This window comes from Eublepharis macularius, chromosome 8, assembly GCF_028583425.1.
Source record: "Eublepharis macularius isolate TG4126 chromosome 8, MPM_Emac_v1.0, whole genome shotgun sequence".
Taxonomy (NCBI): Eukaryota; Metazoa; Chordata; class Lepidosauria; order Squamata; family Eublepharidae; genus Eublepharis; species Eublepharis macularius.
This window is the reverse complement of record NC_072797.1, coordinates 47120146-47136700: the sequence shown is the minus strand read 5'-3', so window position 1 is coordinate 47136700 and position 16555 is coordinate 47120146.

Sequence of the window (16555 nt, the reverse complement as noted above, 5' to 3'; positions counted from 1 at the left end):
CAGTTTTAATGCTGGGTTAACTGTTTATTTAACACTGAGTTAACAGTTTTAATCAGAAAAGTCCCAAAAGCCGAAAGGCTTTCTGGGCAAGATGAAATTCCCCCTGATGCTCCTTGACTGTCTATTTTGGAGACTTCTTAAGTCACAGTGAGTGGCCCTGGCACCATGGCAGCTAAGCAAAGGACAGCAGATGTAGAAGGCCACTGGAAGGGAATGAACTAGCTCGACATGCCTGGGACCTCATGACTCTTCTTTAATAATTGCTTTTTATTTCCAATGTTCACTCTAATTTGCATAACATGAGCCTTTGAGGCAGCCAGGAATTCGGAGGCTGCAAGAGACCCTCCCTCCTTAAATCCACATGTGCACACCCATGTGGATGTTGCTGAGCCTGTCTTTCCTTGAATTGGATGTAAAAGTGTACACAAAGGAATGGCATAGGCAATGCTGGCAACTGATGGCACCTTCCCATTCGCTGCTCCCCTCCCAGGTGCAAAGCAAACCTTTGATCCCTATGAGCCACTCAGTAAAATGCCATAACTCCATTGCCAAGAAAGCGATGATAACATGCACTCATGCGTGCCATGTGCACCTTCTTCCCACCAATGGAGTTAATGTTAAGGGCTCAGTCTCTTTTCTTCAGAGCCAATTGGTTCCATGTTCAGACAGACTTGACAATAAGGAAAACAAGATGCTGTCAGACTGCCCGACTGCTTGCACAGCTGCTGTGTGATAAGTACCAAAATGAAATACACAAACTTTTTGGTGGTGGTAGGAAGTCCTTACAACTTCTTTTCCCAGATTTGGTTTGGCATTTCAGAAGCCACTTTAACAAGCCAAAACAGTAAGTTCTTTGTGTATTTTTGGCTCTTTTTTATTATGCACACTTCTATAAGGTATCTCAGTAAAAGACTGTTCTCTAGTCGAAGCCAGTCACCATTGACAGAAAGATGACAAGGCAAGTTTGCTCAACAATTTAAGTTGGCAAGATAAATAGTAACATTCAGTGATGCAGTGCTTACAGTATCAGATTAGGATCTGAGAGACCCTGATGCAAATCTCACTCTGCTATGGAAGCTTTCTGGACAAGTCACATAGTCTCAGGCTAAACTGTTAATTTGGTTCCATTAAATAGGAATCCTCTGTTCTGATGGGTTCTGAGTAGGGCTGATCACTTCGGGTTTTGCTTCGGGTAAAGTTACCCGAAGCGACTCGCTTCGTGTCGCTTCGGAATTTCCCGAAGTGGGACCAGCAAGATGCCCCCCGCTTCGGAAATACCGAAGCTAAGCAACCTGAAGTGATTCGTGTTGCTTCGGGTCGCTTTGGAGCGGCTGCTCGAACACCGTTTTTTTTTTTAAAAGCACGGGAAGCTTTTACTTGCTGCTGCTGATCTCTATTGCCTGCTGCTTGCAATCGGCAATGGTGATCAGCAGCAGCAAGCAAAAGCTTCTCCAGCTTAAAAAAAATGTTTTGAAGCCTATTCAAGGCTTCCAGTTCCGGCTTTGTGGAGGGGAGGGAGAGGAGTAGTAAGTGACTCACTCTAACCTCCTCCTTCCCCCTCCCATCCCTGAAATAGTGGCATGAGCTTTTGCTTGCTGATGATGATCATTGCCAATGCAAGCAGCAAGCAAACCTGCACATTTGGAGGGATTCTTTGCACTGTTTGCAGACTTTGCAATGAGTGCAAGGGGGAGGAGGGGATAGGAGTGGCCAATCCTGCAGTAGCATTCTCCTTCCAGCCCAGCCAATGGGGATTCTCTGGCAGGAGAGTGCCTTTTTTAAAATGCTGCAGTGCAGGGCTATAAATTGGAGGCTTCCCTTTGGGAATCTTCCAATTTACCCTGACATTGAGAGAGTGGCTTGCCTGGACAGAAATTGGAAGAGGAGGAGCGTGCTGTGGAGTGCTGCTGACTGGCCCTGCATCTCACTGGTAAGTGAGTCTCACTGACTCACAAGATTCTTTGATCTTTGGGGGAGGGGGTGCTCGGGGGGGCAATGGGTTTGGGAAAGGATTTGTTTTAAATTTGCATTTTATTTTTATTTTTTAAATTTAACAGTGGCTTCCTAGGGGAAGACTCATGCCAAGCCCTGGTGTGTACCAAGTCTTTGGCCTAGGTCATGGTGGTGGTGGTGGTGGGGTTAACTTGAAGCTTGCCCACTGCTGCTCTGTTTAAATTTTTTTGTACTGTGCCTGCCTTTCATTTCTACAGTAGGTGGCTTCCCTGGTGTGTGCCAAGGCTTTGGCCTAGGTGGTGGTGGTGGGGGGCAGGTTAACTTGAAGCTGGCCCACTGCTGCTCTGTTTAAAGGTTTTTTTTTTTTTTTACTGTGCCTACCTTTCATTTCTACAGTGGGTGGCTTTCCTGGTGTGTGCCAAGGCTTTGGCCTAATTTTTTACTCTGGCTTCCACACTTTGAGACTGAGGGATTAGAATTTAGAAGTAGTTTTTAAAGAGTTAATATACTTATTTAATAACCAGTTTCCATTCTGCTCTTTCCTAGAGACTGAGAGACTTGAGAGACTCCCACTCTTGCTGTGGCTGGTCGAGCATCTCATCTCTGCAGTCTTGCTGTGGAGGAGGACTTCCCCCGTTGAATTCCTGCCTGTTGCCTGACCATCACTGGACTGCAGGAGTGGTGAACGAGTCAGTGACTCACAGGTTTTACTCGGGGGGGGTGTTGTCTTGGTGGGTGTGGTGAGGGGAGAGGAGAGGAGAGGAGGATTAGGGGCTTGACTGGGTGGGAGTGATTTTTTTAAAAAAATATTTTTTTCTATTTTTTTCAGAATTTTTTCTTGGTTCATATTTACTGTTGTTGGTTGGGGGGGTGTACCTGTTTAAAGTATTTTAAGTTTTCTTGGGGGGATTGTCTTGGTGGGTGTGGGGAGCGGAGGGGAGGATTAAGGGCTTGACTGGGTGGGAGTGATTTTTTTTTAAAAATATTTTTTTTCTACATTGTGTATGTGTGTGTGGTTAGAGGGGGGAGGAGTTTTTCCTGGTGTGTGTGTGTGTGTGTGTGTGTGTGTGTGTGTGTGTGCGCCCTCAGTGTTGTGTTCTTGCTGTGTAACTTGAATCACAACAGGAAATAAAGATTTTTTGCTTGTAACTGTGTTTTTCAGATTCTCTGGTGTGTAGTGAGTTGCATTCCTTTGGGGTGGGGGGGTGGCTGCGATGCCCTCAGTGTTGTGTTCTTGCTGTGTAACTTGAATCACAACAGGAAATAAAGATTTTTTGCATGTAACTGTGTTTTTCAGATTCTCTGGTGTGTAGTGAGTGGTGTTCCTTTGGGGTGGGGGGGGGCGGCTGTGATGCCCTCGGTGTTGTGTTCTTGCTGTGTAACTTAAATCACAACAGGAAATAAAGATTTTTTGCATGTAACTGTGTTTTTCAGATTCTCTGGTGTGTAGTGAGTTGTGTTCCTTTGGGGTGGGGGGAATGGTGTGCTCTGTCACACTACCATGCCTTTTTTCTGTATTTGAAGGTTGAAAAAGAAAGATTTTAAACTTTATTCAGTGTGTGTTTTTGGTTTTGTTCTTTGGTGTTAGGTTAGTTCCCATCATAGGGAACAATGGGGCTGGCTCGCCAGCCCTCTCTGTAGGTGGTGGGGGAATTTTGGGGAGGGTGTCTTTGGTTCAGGTGTGCTTTCACAGGGACAAGCTTTCACTCAGGAGTGTGCCCTCCATTATGGCACCCCTGGGATGTGCATATTTGACCTGGGAAAGAGAGTTTAAAAGTTCCCATCATACGGAACAATGGGAGATGGCTGGCCAGCCTGCTCTTGGGGTAAGGGCAAGTGCGGGAATGTTGGGAAGGGTGTCTTTGGGGCTCTGTGGGGCTGTTGGGGGTTTTGGGTTAGGCCCCCCAAATGGCCCCCCAAAGTGGGAGCAGATTGAGCCTTGGTTGGGGGTGGGTGGATAGGTAGGAGGAGGTCCCCTCAGGGTTGGGGGCATTTTGCATTCAAAATGCCACCCCTAGCCAGACAAGCCTCTTATTTTTTCCCCCTCATAGGATGTAATGGAGAAAAGGAGGGGGGCTAAGGGAAGCTTTTTGGGAGGCCATAAAATGCCCCCCCCAAAGTGGGAGAAGGTTGGGCCTTGGTGGGGGGTGGGAGGACAAGTAGGAGGAGGTCCCCTCAGGGTTGGGGGCATTTTGCATGCAAAATGCCACCCCTAGCCAGACAAGCCTCTTCTTCCCCCCCCCATAGGATATAATGGATAAAAGGAGGGGGGCTAAGGGCAACTTCTTTGGGAGGCCATGAAATGGCCCCCCAAAGTGGGAGCAGGTTGGGCCTTTGTGGGGGGTGGTAGGACAGGAATGACGAGGTCCCCTCAAGGTTGGGGGCATTTTGCATGCAAAATGCCACCCCTAGCCAGACAAGCCTCTTCATTTTTCCCCCATAGGAAATAATGGAGAAGGCGAGGATAGAGGCACCTTTGGGGGGGGCGTAAAATGGCCCGCCAAAGTGGGAGCTGGTTGAGACTTGGTGGGGGATGGGAGAAAAGGTAGGAGAAGGGCCCCTGAAAATTGGGTGGATTTTGCTTGCAAAATGCCACCCCTAGCAACTTAGAAAGGTCACCTGTTTTTCCCATAGGGAATAATGGCAAATGGAAGAGGATGGGGGTACCGTCTTTGGGGGGTCATGTTATACCCCCCAAAATCCAAACTTTCTAAAACGTGGGGAGTTGCTAGAGAAGACGTAGCAGAAGGTCCACACCAAGTTTGGTTTGCCTCGGAAAGAAATTGCCCCTCCTAGGGCACCTGAAAGCTGGAAGTGAAATTGACACCCAAATCTTTCCGAGGCAAACCCAAAGCTTTACTAAGCTGTATTCCCGAAGCTGCTTACCGCTTCGGAAATACACTTTTCCCAAAGCTGTTTCGCGATTCGGGATTCGCCGGAGGTGGGGCGGGGGGCATTGGGGGGAGTGGCGAAGCCGCGACCCCCGGCTGTCTTCGTCTTCGCCTTCGTCTTCGGTCTTCGTCTGGGGATGGGGATGGGGAATTTTATTTTTGGCAACCTCTTCTACATGCAAAACTTTTTTGGTACAAAGTTGTAATGTTATAAAATGGTAAAAATTTCATAAAATTGTAATTTTACTAACAATCCAACTCAAATATGTTTATAGATAATTCAAACAGTATTGCTTCTATAATCATAATAGGCATAAATATTAAACATAACTTTTAAACATTAAGTAAAAAGTATTAAATACTCGGTAGAGATGGGTTGAAGGTTTTATCTTAAATCCTGAGCAGCTTGAAACCTTCAAGTGAGAACTGAGACAGACTCCTCCTAAGAGTTTAATGGCTTCTTTCATTAACAAACGCTAGTCGTTTTCATTACGTGAGGTATCAAAATATAAATGTTTATTTAAATAAAACATAGAAAAATAGAACAGATGAACACAACAAGAATTAAGTTTCCTAACATTTCTTAATGAAATCTAACTCAGTCAGATTAACGATGAAATGCATTCAAGTTACCGTAGCACATATTACAAGGGTAAGTTTCCTGCCTAGATCTTCATGAGATTTCTTTTGGCCAAAACCCTGATCTGCTATTTGGATTACCATTTTTATATATTATCTTATGCAGAAATCTAAGATCTTTTCATATGATAACAAAGATAAATATCAAACCAATCATAATTTAATTCTTTTTTACTATTTCCAATCATGTGACATTCTACCTAGCCAAAAGTGCCACTATGCCCAGCTGCAAGATAAGAGATATGGATAGTAAAAATGACAAGAAAAGTTACATGACCAGATCATCCTTGGTCTCTGCTAACAATTACAGAACATGTATCTGATACTGTTCACTATTTTTAATTGGCTGTCAAAGATAAAGCACCAGTTATACACCATACTAGAAAAAGAACTACAGTGATGTTCATACAGCGTTATTTAGAATGCATATGTTTCACGAAGTATGTGTTCTAAACCATAATCAGCAGTCTACTGGTTTGAATCCCACTACTGACATGAGCTCAGTAGGTGGCCTTGGGTCAGCCACTCCTCTCAGCCCCAGCTCCATTGTGGGGATAAGAATAACACTAATTTGTTCACTGCTCTGGGTGAGGCACTAATATGTGCAGAAGAGCGGTATATAAGCACAGTTATTATTATTATTTATATTTCCATGACACCATCCCTTGACCTGTGAAATTAAGTATTTTGATAAATATGAAAGTGATACAAAATATAAATGCATTGCATAATGTGTGAGTGTACATATACAAACTTTAAAAATTGTATTGGATAATACCGCAAAGCATGATTACTGAGAAAGCTGCTTTCACTGCTTTCAGTGTGGAGAGCTGCTTGTAGATCAAAACAACCTGACGAGCTGTCTTCATGCAGAGTACACTTGATTCTCTTGGCTTTCAATTCTGCTTTCGTTCAGCATGGGTAAATCAATGTGTCAGCAGTAAACATTTGTATCACTCCTCTCTGAATGACCTTTTAAATTTTACTGCCTATCGTGTCAAAGCAATTAAAATTAACAATACAGTTACTAAGCTGCTAAGATCAATTAATGGCTCTTAGGCTTTATCTATTGATCTAGTGACATCTTCAAAACCCACTGGTAACAGACTATACATACTTCTCTTCTATCCACAATATATACACAAGGATTGATTACATATTCTTATCTTCTAAATTACATATTTAAATGACATATTCTTATCTCCTAAATTAGTTAGTCAAACTCTTACATCAAGGATTGGTGACAAGTTGTGGACAGACTATGCTTGGACAGAATGTACACTGAGAATAAATGACATCAAACAAATTGGAAACTAAATAAATCACTTTTATTTAACAAATAAATTTCTTCTGAAGTCTCTTTAGAAATTAAACAATAGAAACAAACTATGTGGCATTCCTCAAATCCACGTGTAGGATGCTATGGAAGTGGTACTTAGAGGGAAATTAATCTCCGTTGCCTCCTGTCATGAAGAGCAAAAAGAAAACATTAGAAATGAAATGATATCTAGAATAAGAAAACTAGAAGATGAACACAAAAAAAGGCCACCCAATCTATAAACTTGCTTGCATGAAAATTAGAGGAAAAAACCTCCTCACATTCTATACAAGCTATTAAAGGCACCCAGGAAAAACTCAAACTAATTCTGTAAAATTAGCCGATGTATTTGCTGAATACTACCAAACCATTTGTACATCAGACAATCCTGACACTAATCATATTTTAAATTATTTATCATCACAGGAAATTTGGAAAAAAACCTCACAAGAACATAAACAATATCTGGACCAACCAGTCACAACAGAAGATGTTACAGTCACTATCAAATCCTTGAAAAAATAACAAAGCTTCAGACAGGGATGGATTCCCTGCCAAATTTTTACAAAAAAATACATTCACCTACTTTCAACTCCACTAACTGCCACATGCAACTCTGTTATGTTAGGAGGTAGCATCCCTCTATCTTGGTCAGAGGCTGAAATAGTAGTTACTCCAAAAAAGGACAACCATATTACAAATACTAAATCTTCTCAACCAATACCCTTACTGAATCAAGACCAAAAGATCTTTACAAGCATATTTGCCAAAACATTGTCTAAATTTAAATAACCAACTACATTCACCTTGACCAGACAATACACGTAACACTTTAACTATAATTAATTTCTGTGAAGCATACAAAACCCCTGCATTACTTCTGGCCTTTGATATAGAGAAGGCATTTGATTAAGTGGAAATACCATATCTAAAACTTTTACTTCAAAAAATGGGTTTTGGTGACCAATTCTAAAATGCCATTAATGCTCTTTATCTTTCTCCAAAAGCTACAGTTAGGACTAACAATGTACATTCAATAGATATCCATATAGCAAGGGGAACTAGACAAGGCTGTCCCCTTTCCCCATTTCTGTTTGCCATAACTATAGAAGGGCCAATGCTACCATTAGACCAACTAGGCAGCCGCCTTGGGCACAGACCTCAAGAGGGGCATAGTTTTAAACAGATTACTTTCTTGAAAAAAATGCAACTGAGAAAACCTATTGAGCGCCCCCTAAATGGTCCTGTCCACAAACATCAAGCAGCTCAAAAGCTCACCGTAACTTATTTATTTATTTATTTATTTATTTATTTATTTATTTATTTATTTATTTATTTATTTATTTATTTATTTATTTATTTATTTGATGTATACCCTGCCCTCCTCACAGATGGGCTAAAGCCACTTTTGGTAGGTGCTCGAGAGGGAAACCTAGTCAAGACCAATTTGTCATCTAAACCTTGGTTTGATCAAAGCTGTATTTGTGCTAAAAATGCTTTAATCTATGCCTATAAGCTAGCACTGAGAGCTGATGAAAAGACCAGACAAGATGCATATCGTTCTCTTTCATTTTTAAAAAAGAAGTACAAATCACTGGTTGCCTGCTGTAAGAAAGAACATACCAGAAAACTGTGGGCCAATATAACTGAAGCAGCTACGAGCAAAAACTCAGTGGTGTTCTGGAAACTAGTGTCAAACCACGCCTCCACAGCCGCCTCCCCCTTGGCTTCCGCTATCCCCCCAGACAAATGGACTTCTTTTTTTCCAAAAAATGTATGATGATCCTATTCAACCCCCTCCTGCCCTAACAATAGAAAATCTGGCCAAATGCCCCCCAGTTCATGCCGAAGAGGAAAAGCTTATATTAGCCAGTTAAAGAATGCAAAAGCCCCTGGGCTTGATGGAATATCTCCAGAATTACTAAAAACAAATAAGGACTGGTGGGAAACTTTCCTAGCCTCCCTATTTACTTATATTGATGAAACCGGCTACATCCCCAATGATTGGGGAATGGCTATAGTAGTCCCCTTCCATAAGAAGGGAAAGAAGGAGGATCCATCCAATTATAGACCAATCAGCTTACTAAGCATTGTAAACAAGTTGTCTACAAGACATCTGCTGAAGAAATTTTTAGACTGGCTAGAACAGGAGGATATAATTGCTGATGAGCAAGCTGGGTTTAGAGCTGGCAGGTCAACAATAGATCACTGCCTAGTAATGCAACACCTTGTAGAGAAATACGCTACAGGAGACCAAGCATCACTTTACCGGGCATTTGTTGATTTAAAAGCAGCTTTTGACACAGTCTCTAGAAATAGACTTTGGAGGAAACTGTAGGCCTCCTCTATTGATAGGCGACTGCTGTCCCTTTTGGGGGCTATGCACAAGCAAACTGCCCTGAGTAAGGTGCAGCCGAATTGGGCATTTGACTGACCCCATTCAAACTTACAGGCAGGTGTGCCTTCTAGCCCCCTTTCTGTTTATCTTCTACATCAACAATTTGGTAAACCTTTTGAATGACCCTGGATTGCACCCTCCCAAATGAGCAAATAGGCACATTCACGTACTGCTCTATGCAGATGATGCTGTATTACTTTCTAGGACCCCCATAGGGCTGAAACGAGCCCTAAAAAAATTCTCCCAATTCTGTGATACTGAACACCTTCTAACTAATTACCAAAAAACTAAGATCCTGGCTTTCGGTAAAAATCCAAAGATCAGACGATGGGAGTTTCAGGGGCATCAGTTAGAACAACTTACCAGCTTCAAATATTTGGGTGTAGTTTTGCAAGCCTCAGGTACCAAAACAACACATAGCAGCTTCATTGCTGATGTGGGAGAAAAAACAGCACACAGTATACTGAAATTCTATCGATCACAAGGGGGGCAGTATGTACCGGCTGCACTCAGTTTGTTTAAAGCCAAACCATTGGCCCAATTAGTATACGGATCATTCTTGGGGCTGCCATCCTCCTCTTTCTCTCAACTTGAGAGAGTGCACTCCCCTTAGAGCTCTATTACAAGTGCCCAAATGCATGCCTAACTCATGGGTTAGACTGGAAACAGGAATGTTAAGGGTAGAGGCCAGAATCACCATCCTTTCAATTTTCAAATGGCTGTCAGGATGTCTAAACCCGCAAGGTCTGCTCCCTCTGTTATTCCAAGACAATCTAATTGGCAAAAGGCAACTCTGAAATCCCTGGGAAAATTGGGTCTTTCCCCTCAGAGTTTGCTAGTCATGGGGTTAGACCAAGCAAAATCACTCATTAAGCAGAGAGTGATAGACATTGAAAGACAAACATTTTCTGGTAACAAACTGGTAAGTTGTTCTAACTGATGCCCCTGAAACTCCCATCGTCTGATCTTTGGATTTTTACCGAAAGCCAGGATCTTAGTTTTTTGGTAATTAGTTAGAAGGTGTTCAGTATCACAGAATTGGGAGAATTTTTTTAGGGCTCGTTTCAGCCCTATGGGGGTCCTAGAAAGTAATACAGCATCATCTGCATTTGGGAGGGTGCAATCCAGGGGCATTCAAAAGGTTTACCAAATTGTTGATGTAGAAGATAAACAGAAAGGGGGCTAGAAGGCACACCTGCCTGTAAGTTTGAATGGGGTCAGTCAAATGCCCAATTTGGCTGCACCTTACTCAGGGCAGTTTGCTTGTGCATAGCCCCCAAAAGGGACAACAGTCGCCTATCAATAGAGGAGGCCTGCAGTTCCCTCCAAAGTCTATTTCTAGAGACTGTGTCAAAAGCTGCTTTTAAATCAAACCAAAAGTAGCCTTAAGGATTGGACGAGGTCATCATAACTCTTTAAAGGATTTTCAGATTTTGAGGAAACCTTAAAAGCTTGGCTATATAGTTGTAGGTTCTAGTGCAGAGGTATTTTCCCCTGCACTTGTTCCTCTGCAGCAAGTATGCTATGCGCATTGCTACAGCAGAATTTCCCTACTTTCCTCCCTTTTATTGCAGCCATGAAGCTGACTTTCTACCCATTTCTTTCCAGACACAGCAGAATAGCTGTGAAGATTTTAGTGTTTTCCACTCTGCCTCTTCTCTTGGTGTTGCTGGGATACAGTTTGCTCTAAGAAGTGGGTTTTTTTCTTAGCTCTGGAGGCAGTTTCCCACCTTTCCCCTTTTGTTTTCCTTCTCACTTCTTGCTTGGCTTCCTCAAGTTGCTGAAAAGTTTCTTTTTCTAGCATTGGAAGCTATTTCCCCACCTTTTTCCTGGCTGGCACAACAGAGTGTCTTCTACTCCCACCCCCCTCTCATGTTTGCTGTGAGACAATGAGAGAGAGAATTGTGTTGTACTTGAAAAGGAGATACTTTTGTCTGCAGTTACTTAATTTGTTTGCTTTCTTCTTTTTAGCTGGCTCTCTGGAGAGCTAAAAAGGAGTAGTTTCACTAAGGATTGTTCCTCTCAAGTTGACTGAGACTTCTGAGATAACTTTGAGTAATTGAGAGGGCGGTAGCAGAACAGCTGCAGGTATACCTGGGTGATGCCTCTATCCTGGATCCATTCCAGTCCAGCTTCAGGCCTGGCCATGGTACAGAGACAGCTCTGGTTGCCCTCACAGATGATCTGCGGCGACACCTGGACCAGAGTGGGTCGGCACTGCTGATACTTTTAGATCTTACAGCAGCATTTGACATGGTCAATCATAATCTTCTGACCCATTCCCTTGCCAATGTGGGGATTCGTGGAACAGCCCTGCAGTGGCTGAACTCCTTCCTTCACAATCTAGGACAGAGAGTGGCACTCAGGGAACAGATGTCTGCTTACCATTCTTTGGTATGTGGCATCCCTCAGGGGGCGATTCTTCCCCCGATGCTATTTAACATCTATATGTGCCCCCTTGTCCCGTTAGCCCGCAGGTTTGGGCTAGGTTGTCACTGGTATGCGGATGACACTCAGCTTTATCTGCTGATGGATGGTGTTATGACCTTTACTTTCTTTAGGGTAGATTTTTCTTTTAATCTATCCCTTAACCTTCTGGGTAGTCTGCTGCCACCTGGAATATTTTATTCCAAGATATTTTATTTAAATTTTCCCTTTGGTAACGTTCCTAAGCGTCAGGCTCCTTCGTGGTTCTATGTGGCCCTGAAGATAGGAATGGGGTATAGCAATGACAGCTACACTGGGATATAGCAAAACAAAAATAAGCTTTTATTTATTTGAGAAGCGTATCGGTTTCATAAACGTAGTTCTTGGTTCTTAAAGTTACTTCATTTACTCTCATTCACACAGCTGGCCTCTCTTTCCCTGACTGAGTGTCCTTTCACAAACATGCTCAGTTCAGGTTCCACACAGGTTATATTTCTCTCATAAACACTTCAACATATTCAGGCAGCACACAGCTAGCCTGCTTTCTTCTGACTAAAAATTTTCTCTCTACTCTCCATCTCAAACTGCATTCACTCCACCCACCCTCTCAGTCCTCAACCAATCATATTGTCAGAAACTGTTTTAACCTAAGTAACGCCATATTTAACCGTGTAGTGTTTAGACTTCTTTCCCTCCAGGCAACACCTGCAAGGAGCCGATTCCATGGGAAAGGATCCTGTCTTATCTGCTGTTTCGACCTTGGCCAGCTCAGCGCACCTCTGAGAAGTTTTGCTGTATGAACTCCGGGGGGAGGCTGGGCTCCGGGAGTGTGAAATGTAACAACCTTTGCTCTATGATTCATTCCTAGCAATGCTTTGCTCGGCCAGGATCTCTAATCCTGGAATATGCACATCTGGGCTTGAATGCTGTCTTTCACAATAAACCTTTTGAAATCAAAAGACCTCGTCTTCTTGCAGAAGGGAGTGAAACAGACTATCAAGTCTGGAATGCCATAGCCTGACACGTATCACTCACTCATCCATCTCCTTCACCCCCCCACTCTTCACCTATCTCATCAAGCATTTAAAGATACATGCACACATTTATTTGGAATCATTACAGATGGCCAGTCCGATCTTGCTTTGGATTCCTTGGTCAAGGGTCTTGAGGCTGTGACGGTATGGTTACATCAGAGTCGCCTGAAATTGAATCCCCTGAAGACAGAGGTTCTGTGTCTGGATCATGGGGCAATCGAGCTGGGAACCGGCTCCCAGCTGTTGATGGGGTACAATTGAAACCTTCCCTGATGGTGAGGAGTCTGGGTGTGACCTTGGATGCTACACTTTCAATGGAGGCCCAGGTCATGACTGTTGCCAGGTCTGCCTTTTTTCATCTTCGACAGGGCAGGCAACTGGCGCCCTATCTTTCACCACAGGACCTGGTCACAGTAATCCATGCAACGGTCACCTCCAGGCTAGACTACTGCAACTCACTCTATCCTGGACTGCCCTTGGGTCTGACCTGGAAGTTACAGCTGATCCAGAATGCAGCGGCACGCATCCTTACCGGAACGCCCATCCAAGCGCACATTCATCATGTGCTGTGCCAGCTGCACTGGCTTCCAGTGGAGTTCCAGATCTGGTTCAAGGTGTTAACCTTGGTATTTAAAGCCCTTCATGGACGGGGACCTCCATACCTGCCGGACCGCCTCTTCCATTACGTCCCCTGCAGGGTGTTGCGCTCTGCAGACAAGCAAATCCTGGTGGTCCCTGGCCCAAAGGACATCCATCTGGCCTCAACCAGGGCGAGGGCTTTTTCTGCCCTGGCCCTGGCCTGGTGGAATGCTCTCCCGCTGGAGATCTGGGCCCTGTGGGACCTGTTACAGTTTTGCAGGGCTTGTAAAACGGAGATGTTCTGCTGGGCCTTTGGCTGAGTGCCAGCGAGTGTCCTTCTTCTTCCATCTAAGACCACCATTTCTTCCGGAGCTGCCCTCAGCCATCTGCCATGCCTGTATACGGACTCCCAATATTTGTTTAAATAGCCTGCTCCTGGACTATTTTAATTATTTTTAAAAAAATATGATTGATTTTATGTTTCTGTGATTTTAATGTATTTTTTAATGTTGTTAGCCACCCTTAGCCCATCTGTGAGGAGGGCAGGGTATACATCAAATAAATAAATAAATAAATAAATAAATAAATAAATAAATAAATAAGTTACGGTGAGCTTTTGAGCTGCTTGATGTTTGTGGACAGGACCATTTAGGGGGCGCTCAATAGGTTTTCTCAGTTGCATTTTTTTCAAGAAAGTAATCTGTTTAAAACTATGCCCCTCTTGAGGTCTGTGCCCAAGGCGGCTGCCTAGTTGGTCTAATGGTAGCATTGGCCCTTCTATAGTTATGGCAAACAGAAATGGGGAAAGGGGACAGCCTTGTCTAGTTCCCCTTGCTATATGGATATCTATTGAATGTACATTGTTAGTCCTAACTGTAGCTTTTGGAGAAAGATAAAGAGCATTAATGGCATTTTAGAATTGGTCGCCAAAACCCATTTTTTGAAGTAAAAGTTTTAGATATGGTATTTCCACTTAATCAAATGCCTTCTCTATATCAAAGGCCAGAAGTAATGCAGGGGTTTTGTATGCTTCACAGAAATTAATTATAGTTAAAGTGTTACGTGTATTGTCTGGTCAAGGTGAATGTAGTTGGTTATTTAAATTTAGACAATGTTTTGGCAAATATGCTTGTAAAGATCTTTTGGTCTTGATTCAGTAAGGGTATTGGTTGAGAAGATTTAGTATTTGTAATATGGTTGTCCTTTTTTGGAGTAACTACTATTTCAGCCTCTGACCAAGATAGAGGGATGCTACCTCCTAACATAACAGAGTTGCATGTGGCAGTTAGTGGAGTTGAAAGTAGGTGAATGTATTTTTTTGTAAAAATTTGGCAGGGAATCCATCCCTGTCTGAAGCTTTGTTATTTTTTCAAGGATTTGATAGTGACTGTAACATCTTCTGTTGTGACTGGTTGGTCCAGATATTGTTTATGTTCTTGTGAGGTTTTTTTCCAAATTTCCTGTGATGATAAATAATTTAAAATATGATTAGTGTCAGGATTGTCTGATGTACAAATGGTTTGGTAGTATTCAGCAAATACATCGGCTAATTTTACAGAATTAGTTTGAGTTTTTCCTGGGTGCCTTTAATAGCTTGTATAGAATGTGAGGAGGTTTTTCCCTCTAATTTTCATGCAAGCAAGTTTATAGATTGGGTGGCCTTTTTTTGTGTTCATCTTCTAGTTTTCTTATTCTAGATATCATTTCATTTCTAATGTTTTCTTTTTGCTCTTCATGACAGGAGGCAACGGAGATTAATTTCCCTCTAAGTACCACTTCCATAGCATCCTACACGTGGATTTGAGGAATGCCACATAGTTTGTTTCTATTGTTTAATTTCTAAAGAGACTTCAGAAGAAATTTATTTGTTAAATAAAAGTGATTTATTTAGTTTCCAATTTGTTTGATGTCATTTATTCTCAGTGTACATTCTGTCCAAGCATAGTCTGTCCACAACTTGTCACCAATCCTTGATGTAAGAGTTTGACTAACTAATTTAGGAGATAAGAATATGTCATTTAAATATGTAATTTAGAAGATAAGAATATGTAATCAATCCTTGTGTATATATTGTGGATAGAAGAGAAGTATGTATAGTCTGTTACCAGTGGGTTTTGAAGATGTCACTAGATCAATAGATAAAGCCTAAGAGCCATTAATTGATCTTAGCAGCTTAGTAACTGTATTGTTAATTTTAATTGCTTTGACACGATAGGCAGTAAAATTTAAAAGGTCATTCAGAGAGGAGTGATACAAATGTTTACTGCTGACACATTGATTTACCCATGCTGAACGAAAGCAGAATTGAAAGCCAAGAGAATCAAGTGTACTCTGCATGAAGACAGCTCGTCAGGTTGTTTTGATCTACAAGCAGCTCTCCACACTGAAAGCAGTGAAAGCAGCTTTCTCAGTAATCATGCTTTGCGGTATTATCCAATACAATTTTTAAAGTTTGTATATGTACACTCACACATTATGCAATGCATTTATATTTTGTATCACTTTCATATTTATCAAAATACTTAATTTCACAGGTCAAGGGATGGTGTCATGGAAATATAAATAATAATAATAACTGTGCTTATATACCGCTCTTCTGCACATATTAGTGCCTCACCCAGAGCAGTGAACAAATTAGTGTTATTCTTATCCCCACAATGGAGCTGGGGCTGAGAGGAGTGGCTGACCCAAGGCCACCTACTGAGCTCATGTCAGTAGTGGGATTCAAACCAGTAGACTGCTGATTATGGTTTAGAACACATACTTCGTGAAACATATGCATTCTAAATAACGCTGTATGAACATCACTGTAGTTCTTTTTCTAGTATGGTGTATAACTGGTGCTTTATCTTTGACAGCCAATTAAAAATAGTGAACAGTATCAGATACATGTTCTGTAATTGTTAGCAGAGACCAAGGATGATCTGGTCATGTAACTTTTCTTGTCATTTTTACTATCCATATCTCTTATCTTGCAGCTGGGCATAGTGGCACTTTTGGCTAGGTAGAATGTCACATGATTGGAAATAGTAAGAAAGAATTAAATTATGATTGGTTTGATATTTATCTTTGTTATCATATGAAAAGATCTTAGATTTCTGCATAATATAATATATAAAAATGGTAATCCAAATAGCAGATCAGGGTTTTGGCCAAAAGAAATCTCATGAAGATCTAGGCAGGAAACTTACCCTTGTAATATGTGCTACGGTAACTTGAATGCATTTCATCGTTAATCTGACTGAGTTAGATTTCATTAAGAAATGTTAGGAAACTTAATTCTTGTTGTGTTCATCTGTTCTATTTTTCTATGTTT